Source organism: Canis lupus, chromosome 23 (genome assembly GCF_003254725.2).
Source record: "Canis lupus dingo isolate Sandy chromosome 23, ASM325472v2, whole genome shotgun sequence".
Lineage (NCBI taxonomy): Eukaryota > Metazoa > Chordata > Mammalia > Carnivora > Canidae > Canis > Canis lupus.
In genome coordinates, this window is record NC_064265.1 from 32272765 (window position 1) to 32282195 (window position 9431).

At 39.6% G+C, this 9431-nt stretch overlaps 1 long non-coding RNA gene across 1 annotated transcript; it reads right to left on the bottom strand.

Annotated features, from left to right (window-relative positions):
* Window positions 1-340: 340 nt before the first annotated feature.
* On the bottom strand, window positions 341-8967 carry LOC112661199 (uncharacterized). The gene is made up of 3 exons (XR_003137501.3): window positions 6347-8967; window positions 4357-4426; window positions 341-549 (listed from the first exon to the last, which is right to left on the bottom strand). It is a non-coding gene; the product is annotated as an uncharacterized LOC112661199 (long non-coding RNA).
* Between the last annotated feature and the right edge of the window lie 464 nt (window positions 8968-9431).

Below are 9431 nucleotides of genomic sequence, written 5' to 3' on the forward strand. Positions count from 1 at the left end.
ACCATAGAACTACCCATATGCTACAGTCTACCTTATGTGTGTCCAAGTAATATGCCAATGGTAAGAAAAGGGAAAGGAGAGAGGATGAAAACCTGCCTTTTGGCACAAACTGAATTTTACCCTGAAATGAAATTGTGCATATGTCATTTCCTTCTCTAAACTTTGAGTGTCTTGAGGATTGTTGGGTATATATACTAGATATACCTGACTGAATTAATGAATAACTGAATTATCTGAGTGAATATAAATCAATTATCACTTAGGATCATAGAATACTTCAAATTATCTAAACAGTGAATGAGTTTAGGATTAGATAAAAAGACATCAATAAATACCTAAATACTTAGCATATTTCTTTAATATTATTTACAATAGCATTTTCTCTAATAATTAAAAATTTTAAGTGAGTAATTTGTGATTATTCATTTAAGTTTATTACTTTTAATTAAAAAATACTTGCAATTCAGTTGCAACTAAAGACAGTCCTTGATTTTATTAACACCATCAGCCACCACTTTATTTCCTCTTAGAAGGGAAGGTAAGTCCTCTCTAGAGAAAGAGAACATCAAGACACATTCATCAGAATATTGCAATCTATTACAAATAATTAAATATATATGAATTCTAAAATCAGAAAATAGAATATCTTGAAATGAAGAAAATATTAGATAGATTTACCAGAGATTAAACACAGCAGAAGAGAGTACTACTGACCTAGAAGATAAAGCAGTAGAAAATAAAAACTAAAGCTTAGTGAAAAAAAGCGGCTTAGGAAGCTGGAATACAAGTCAATAGAAAATCTGTAAGTACATAAAGGGAAAATATGGAAAAGATCATTAGAGAAATGTGAAAAATAATGGGAATGGGACAGAGCAATATGAGAAGAAGAAATAATAACCAACATTTTTCCAAAGCGATGAGAGACAAATCACACAGATTCTAAATAATCCATTAATCCTTAAAAAGAAAAAACAAAACAAACAAACAAACAAAACCCACTGAGGCCCATCTTAGTAAGGTGGTTGAAAATAGAAAGAAAAAGAGCATCTTGGGGATACCTGGGTGGCTTAGTTGGTTGAGCATCTGCCTTCAGCTCAGGACATGCAGGATCAAGGAGTCCCATATCGGGCTCCTGCATGGAGCCTGCTTCTCCTCCCTCTGCCTGTGTCTCTGCCTCTCTCTGTGTCTCTCATGAATAAATAAATAAAATCTTAAAAAAAAAAAGAGTATCTTAAGAATAGCCTAAAAAGAAAAACATTACCTTCAAAGGAGACACAAAGAGAGAGACATCTGATTTTGTAATAGAAATGATAAAAGAAAAAAAAAAAAAAAAGAAATGATAAAAGAAGAACAACAGACTGATTTTCAATTATGCCAGAAGAAAAATAAATGAACAATGGCCAACCTAGAATTCTAAACCTTGAGAAAATATCCTTCAAAAATTTATATGAAAGTTTTCTATGAAGCCAAAAGTGAGAATCATGGCTATGAAACCTGAATTAAAAAGAAATTGTAAGCGATTTCTTCTACAAGAGTCAGAAGGGGCCGGCAGGGGGATGACTCTAAACTGCAGAAGCAAAGTATAAACAAACCTCTCTTAAAGAACACATTTGTTAACCCACATAACAATGTTGAAGTCCCACATACAAAGTCCTGCCAAACATGAGCCCACACAAGGTAATAAGCCACCTTTTGCAAGAAATAAAAGAAATACAAACAGTAGAATTAGACAAACTAGGAATATAGATATAAGAACTATGGCTAGAGACTTAGAGAATAAGCATGTCTAAAATAAAGCAATAAAAGATGGAACTTTTAAGAAGAGATAAAAACAAGATACTAAATTTTTAAGACAATTAAAAAGAACTTTTTGAAATGAAAAATATCATTAGCCTAACAATTTTTAAATGGGTTAAACAACAAATGAGACACAGAGAGAATTAGTTAGCTGGAAGATAAATCTAAAGAAATCACCCAGAACAGCACAGAGGAACTAACAAGTGGAATATCAAAAGTTAAGAGAAATGGAGATAAAATAAGAAGACCTAATATAGCTCTAAGAAGAGTAGCATACCTGGAAAGAGAGAGAATGAGGAAAGGCAATACTCAAGAAGATCATGGCTTAAAAAGTTCTAGAACTGATAAAACACATTAAACCTCAGATTCAGGAAGCATAATTTATCTCAAGCAAAGTTTTAAAAAAATGAATCTACAGGCAGACACATCAAAGGGGAAATGCAGAACAAAAGAAATAAAGATCTTAAGACAACCAGAAAGAAAAGACAGGTCATTTTATAGAAGCAAGCAAAAATACTCTGACATTTCCCAACAACAATAGAAGTCAGAGAAAATAGAATTTTATCTTCAAAGTTCTAGAGGAAAAACAACTATCAATCTAATAATTTTGGACCATGTTAAACTTTGTCAATGCCCTTTAGCCAAAGACATCAGGTAACATATCTGCAGTGGAACACACTGGGTTTATTTATTACTTGTTGCACCGAGGGGGAATCGTAGTGTGTTTCAATAAGAGAGTGCTAGAAATAATCTATTACAAGATTTAGACTTTGGTTGAGTAATTTTGGAGAGGGTCTAAGGACCCAGAGGACTCATTCTGAATGGGGTGTTATCAGAAAATGGGAGCAATTTTATGATTGTGTATCTCAATAATTACCTCAGCAAGAGAGTGGGATGTTTGGTGTTTAGTGACCTTGTCTGAATGGAGAGTCTGTGAGACTGTTCATGTCTAACAAGAGAAAACAAGGCTTAGCTGTAAGCATCAGATCAGTTTATAATAATATGGAGGCCTAACTGTGAAGTTAGATCAGTCCCAGATGTCAGGAGCTGCTTTTCTTTTCTTTTCTTTTCTTTTTTTTTTTTTTTTTTTCCCTTTCTCAACTTCCATTCATAAGTGAGGGTGAAATAAATAAGGATGAATTAGAGAATTTGACACTCACAGTCCCTCACTGAAGGTAATTCTAAAGGGTATAACTGCAGGAAGTAGGAAATTGAACCCAGAAGGAATGGGATATAAGAAAATAGTGAGCAAAAGAATTGGTGAGCATGGCTATAAATCAAAACTCACATTAACAGTATGAAGCAATAATAAGTGATATGAGAGGTTAAAAAACAAATAAGGTTGAACCAAAGTACTGAACAATATGTAAAATCAGGAGGAATGTCAAGCCAAGAATTCTATAAGCCTTGTATTAAGGAAGAAGGTAGCAATTCTGATTAATGATAAGGCTTTGCTAAGGCAAGAATGCATGTTAAAATGTAAGAGTAACCACTAGAAGTACAGAAATAGACAACCTGAATTTCATGGGAGAAGGAATGAAAACATTCATTACTAAATAAGGAAAGAAAGGGGAAACAATGATGCCAAAAAAATCAGATAAATGGTATATAAAAATAAATCCTAATATATCAGTAATGACTGCAGATGTAATCAGATTACATTTTTTCAGTTAAAGGGCAAAAATTACCAAAGTGGATTTTTTAATGAGCTCTGTTTTCAAGTGGCACACAACACATAAGGACAAGAAGTTTGAAAGTTTTTAAAAGGGGAGAAAGGAGCAAATATCCTACTAACAAAAGGAAATTGATCCTCTATATAACTGTCAGTCTCAGAGATTTCTACGCCCCTCTCTCCTCATCCCTCTCGCTGCTTACTGCTCTATTTTATTGTTTCTGAATTCGAAGTGGTTCTTTCTACCCATCATGACATGCCCTCAAATGGCTCCCCAGACCCTTTTATACTATGACCTTTCAGTTCGAGAAACAACCACCAACAAATTCCCAGTCTCTTAAAAAAGAAAATCTTATTGGTTGGAATGGAGGAGGGATTAAGGCATTAGAAATATGGGAAGCCTCTGATGAACTGAAGTTTGTGACTTTGATGTTAATGACAATATCATTAAGTCATCAAGAAAACTTTAAATGATACATAGCTGCCCATCAGAGGAATTCCATGTTGGACAAGAATGGACTGGCACAATTCCATAATTCCACATTTGATAGGAATCAGACTACCATGCTCATTCATTGGCTAGGACCAATGCGGAGAGGCACAGACAGTATGGGGCAGCAGCTGGAAGCTGTCAATCAACTATATTCCCTGAAGTAAGTTCACATGAAAGAAATCTGAATGGCATGTCCCATGGCCACCATAATTCCTGACTTACACCACTCTATGGTCCTCCTGGTTCTCTAGAAGATAAAATTCAGAAGAGGCAGGTTAATGAGATGAACCATAGCTCCCAACATTGCATCCTGAAGGATGGCCACCCCCTCTAGTCTGCTAATTCTGCATTCAGAGGCGCAGAGTTCATCTGTTCACAGGGTCAGAGTTCATACCTCATCTATATTCCCCCTACAGCAGGTTCTCTTGAAGGAGATCCAAATGGTGCACCCCCACAACCACTACCTACAAAGAAAGGCCAACAGGGATTTAGAATAGTTTCTAGGCAAACACCTAAAATCTGTCTATTTCCACAGTTATTCCAACTATCTCTTGCTGCATAACAAATTGCCCCAATCTTAGTGGCTTGAAACAAGCAGTATTTTATTATACCCAATGATTTTGAAGGTTAGAGATCTGGGCAGGGTTTGCTGGGTGATCCTTCTGTTGCACAAGACATCAATAGGTCACTGGGTGGTGTCAGCTAGAGAAAGTTCTAGAGGGTCCAAGATGGGTTTATTCACATCCCCTGGCACCTTGATATAGATGGATGGAAAGTTGGGTTCAACCAGGACTACTGACCTGAGGGTCTACACATGGCCAATCCCAAAAGATACTCCAAAGTAGTACAACTTCTAATGTGGTGGCAAGGGAAGAAAGAACATGACCCTTTTTGAGCTAGCCTCAGAAGTCACAGCTTATCTACCACTGTACTCCATAAGCTGAAGCAACTCAACTAAAGAGGAAGGGAACATGGAATCCATTTTTCAAGGGGAAGAGAGTCAAACAATTTGTGACCCATCACAAGGCTAAGCTTTCGGTTAGCTAGAGTAATTTCTTACTCAGAACGCCTCAATTGCCAACACTCTCAGGAATACAGTGTGTCACAATAATTTACAATACCTATAATTGTACAAGGTAAGAACAAAAATATCTGTTCAATGAAAGCATAGATAAATGTTTATTACAATCTGGAAGACAAGAAATGAACTAGCTAGAGACACTGATGCCTGCCCTTTTCACAACAAGAAACCCCTTCACCTCTTCCCCCTAGTCCCTTGAGGGAAGGAAAGACTGTCATATCTGCCATCATCTCGACACAACCCTGCCCTGTCATACACTCTCCTCGAGAAGCAGAGCTGTGGTACACTCAGGACCCGAGCCTCTTCTGTGATTGTGTGCACAAACACAGCATGAGCCTCTGACTCCCAGTCCTCTCTCAAGAGAGGGTGCAGTCCTCAGTTACCCCAGCTATTGCTTTTGATTATTCAAATTAGTATTATCTTAATAATCTGAATAGTTATTTAAATCATTATTTATTATTCCTGGGAGATAGGTCCTATCTCCCAAGAGGCAATTTAAGAATGGGGGTAGGGAATATTCTGGTTGTCACAATGACCAGAGGCACTACTAGCATTTCATGTAGGGCAGGGTCGCTAAATGTCCCTCAGTGCTTGGGATAGTCCTGCACAAGGAATAGCGGCTTTGCCTGAAAGGCTGACGACACTCTCTCAGAGAAGTACCCTCTAATCGCCCACAAAGCTCTCCTCACTATGGGGTTGCTGTGGGGGAGATGAGAAGCTCAAAATCAGCCAATTTACAGGTTTTCCCACTGTCTGTTCTGCTTGTGATTGACTATGTTTGGGGAGTACTTGTTCCACGTTAATGTTTCTTCCCCCTCCCCTTCTCATCTCCAAAATGGTACCAGTATGGAGAGGGCAGGGCCAACTCAACCTGTAGGTATAGGGGAGAGGAGATGATCTACCTGAATATGTGTGAAAAAAACTTGCAAGCCTTCACATCTGAACATGTCCTCATGTTGCCCTTATACTTAAACACAGCTAAGTGGCATGTGTGCATTCCTCCAGAAGCCAACCCTGAGATCAGGATTTAGGTGTAGGTAGTTTACTTGCCAGGTGATCCCCAGCAGGAGCAATGAGGGTAGGACGATCTCAGGAAAGGGAGGAAAGTCAGTACAAGGATGTGTTATTCAGGAAGGTCCATCCATAGTTGGATGCTCCATTCTGCCAGGACCATTTGAGAACTGTGTAGAATTACCTTCTAGAATTATCCCCCATGAAGAACACTGAACTGGTTAGTTTTTTACCAGTTTCCATCACCAACTGATGGAGAGGTAGAGGGCTGCCGCTAAGGGCATTGCCTTACCTCACTCTTGAGGCAGAGCATCAGGGTGGCCATCAGAGAAGATCCCGGGGCAAAAAGAAGAAAAACTCACAACTTGAGCTTAAGAAGGGAGGCTATTAGCAGGAGGTCAGCCTGGGCAACCTTATGGTTGCCCCAAAGCCCCTCCTGATCTATTTGTTGAGTCTGAGCTTTAAATATTTCTGGAAGCTCGCAGAGAAATGTCCACTGCGGCCTTGGGGGGAAATTAGAGGTAGGCCAGGAGACAATGTGACCACAGCCATCTGCACAGCATAGAGCTGTAACTTCAAAATGATTTCCCCTTAGAAACTAAGAGATGATACCATTGACTTTGAGCTTCCAAGATTAGCAGAGAAAAGTAATGCCCACCGAATCTTGTTCCTTTATAGGTAAACTCTTCTTTTTCTCTCCAGATGCTTCCAGTATTTTCTTTTATTATTGAGATCCTACAATTTCGCCAGTTATCGAGTTGTAAGTTTTTGGTCATTCATTTTGCATGTCTCTCTGTGAGCCCTTCCCATCTGAATACTTGTGGGTTTTTTTCAGTTCTTTTTTTTTTTTTTTTAAGATTTTATTTATTTATTTGTGAGAGACAGAGAGAGAGAGAGAGAGACAGGCAGAGGGAGAAGCAGACTCAATGCAAGGAGCCCGACGTGGGACTTGATCCTAGGTCTCCAGGATCATACCGCGGGCTGAAGGCAGCGCTAAACTGCTGAGCCACCGGGGCTGCCCCGGTCTTTTCAGTTCTTATGTTGTCTTTTTATTTCTTCTCTTCTATACTCTCTGGTCTCTCCTTTTTCTTATTTTTTTACTAATTCAAGAATTAATTCTTTATCAGTATCCATTCTGCTCTTCAGCACATCTATTAAATTTTCAAAAATAGGTAGTGATCATGGAAACCTAATTAATTCTTTTTCGTACCACTTGTTTTTAATCAATGGTGTATGGACCCCTCATATCTGATTACACTTTTCTTAAGGTTAATTCTCCCTTCCCATAGATATTAGTTCTTTTATTTGTTGACTTTGTTTCTTTGTTAATGATGCTTGTTTTCTTAAATGTTTGGACATTCCTAACTACTGTTTGCACTTGAATTTAAAATTCCTGTTTGCCTGAGTATGTAAGTACTGATTCCAGCTGCCTCTGGTGACTTTGGGAGACAGGAGGGGACTGAGGGAGAGGGAGGAAGAGGGTAAGAATTGCAAGCTAGTAGACTGCTCACCTTCTGAGAAGGTGCATTTCCCCACCCCAGGAATATAAGTCATCTGGAGTCATTTCTCTCCTGCTCTGGCTCAACTGTCCATCTGAGTTTCCTGGGTCAGGACTCCTTCTGCTTCGAGACAGCTGTGCTCAGAGTTTATTCTGGCAGCAAATACACAAATCAGGCACCTTCTTTTTTCTTTCTTTTTTCCTTAGATGTCTGGGGTGACTTCCAGCTCTGTTCTGCCTCTCTGGGTTGTCTCTCCCCTTCTGGAGGTCTTATCCCGCATCTAAGCATCACCCATGCTCTCTGCTCAGTAGGTGTGGGGAGGGAAAGGGACCTCGTGGGCTCAGCTGTTCCAAATACTAAGTTTTATTAATTAACCTTATGGTTGCCCCAAAGCCCCTCCTGATCTCTCTATTTGTTGAGTCTGAGCTTTAAATATTTCTGGAATTTGTATTACTTCCACAGTAGTTTTCTATTGTCTATGTTGGGGGCTGTGGTATTTTCCTGCCCTTATGTTTCTATAGTCTGATCCCATCTGCTTTCTATCTCCCAGGAATTTTTCAGAACCTGTAGGGATAGATCCCTTTCTTGTTTCACAGGCTGTGGTGGATTCCTTTACCTCTTCCTCCTTTCAAACACATATCTTGAACTTCACAATGATTCAATGACAGACTCATTATTACCTCATTTTTCAGAAGTAAAATTGAGCTTAGAAAAGCTGACTTCTCTAAGAGGTCACAGCTAGAAAGTGGTAGTGCTGGCACTGGGACTCTAGTTCATCAAACTACCGGTAGCAGTACAAGTATCGTCTCCATTTGTTCAGGACCTTCTTTGTGTCTGCCTCCTGATTCCATCCTGCTGTGGCCTGAGAGCCCCTTGACAGCCTTCTTTGTGTCCCCTGTAGCACCTGCACAGTGCAGATAGCACCACACACCAGGAGCACAGGTCAACAACAGCTTGCCCCAGGTCACATAACTATGCAGTGGCAGGTCAGGATTTGAACCCAGAAAGCCTGGCCCCAGAGACCAGCCCCTAAGACCATCTTTCACTGAGATCTGAGGTGTCACTCACCAGCTTCCTCCCAGCATCCCCGTTCTGAGAGGAAGGCATAACACTAGGCTAACAGCCAATTTATGCCTCAGAAAAACTGCCTTAGGGGGCTTCCACTGCTGTGTTTCATTATAAGCATCATGACACGATTTGACTCTTAAAACCAAGACCAAGTATTACTTTGATGAAACAAAAGAAAAGAGAAACAAAAAGAAAAGAATACCAAACGGGAGCTGTCAGAGCCGTCAATAAACCACACAGACACAACAGAGCCTGTGAACATGCGAACTAGTAGAGGCCACGTCTGAGTGGGGAAGGGAACGGGGAATATGGATAAAGCAAGACTAGTCTATGAGGAGGTAAGCAGCTGTGGTTTGTGATCTGCCATTAAGAACAGTGTCACTGGGCAGCCCGGGTGGCTCAACGGTTTAGTGCTGCCTTCAGCCCAGAGTGTAGTCCTGGAGACCTGGGATTGAATCCCACGTTGGGCTCCCTGCATGGAGCCTGCTTCTTCCTCTGCCTGGGTCTCTGCCCCTCTCTCTGTGTGTCTCTCATGAATAAATAAATAAAATCTTAAAAAAAAAAAAAAAGAAAAAAGAACAGTGTCACCTTCACAAGTGGAATTCTGGGGGCTTCAGGGGTTTTTTTATTGGTTTTGTTTTGTTGTGTTTGTCAGATAAAGGCATCAGCCCTATGACGCTAATATTGGAATATTCTAAATAAACAGTAAATTCATCTCTACCATAACTAAAAACTGAATTTATGAGTGTTTCCAGCCCCTCTTTCAGATCTCTGAGTGCTTCTCCAATTCCATCTTCATTATTCTTTGCC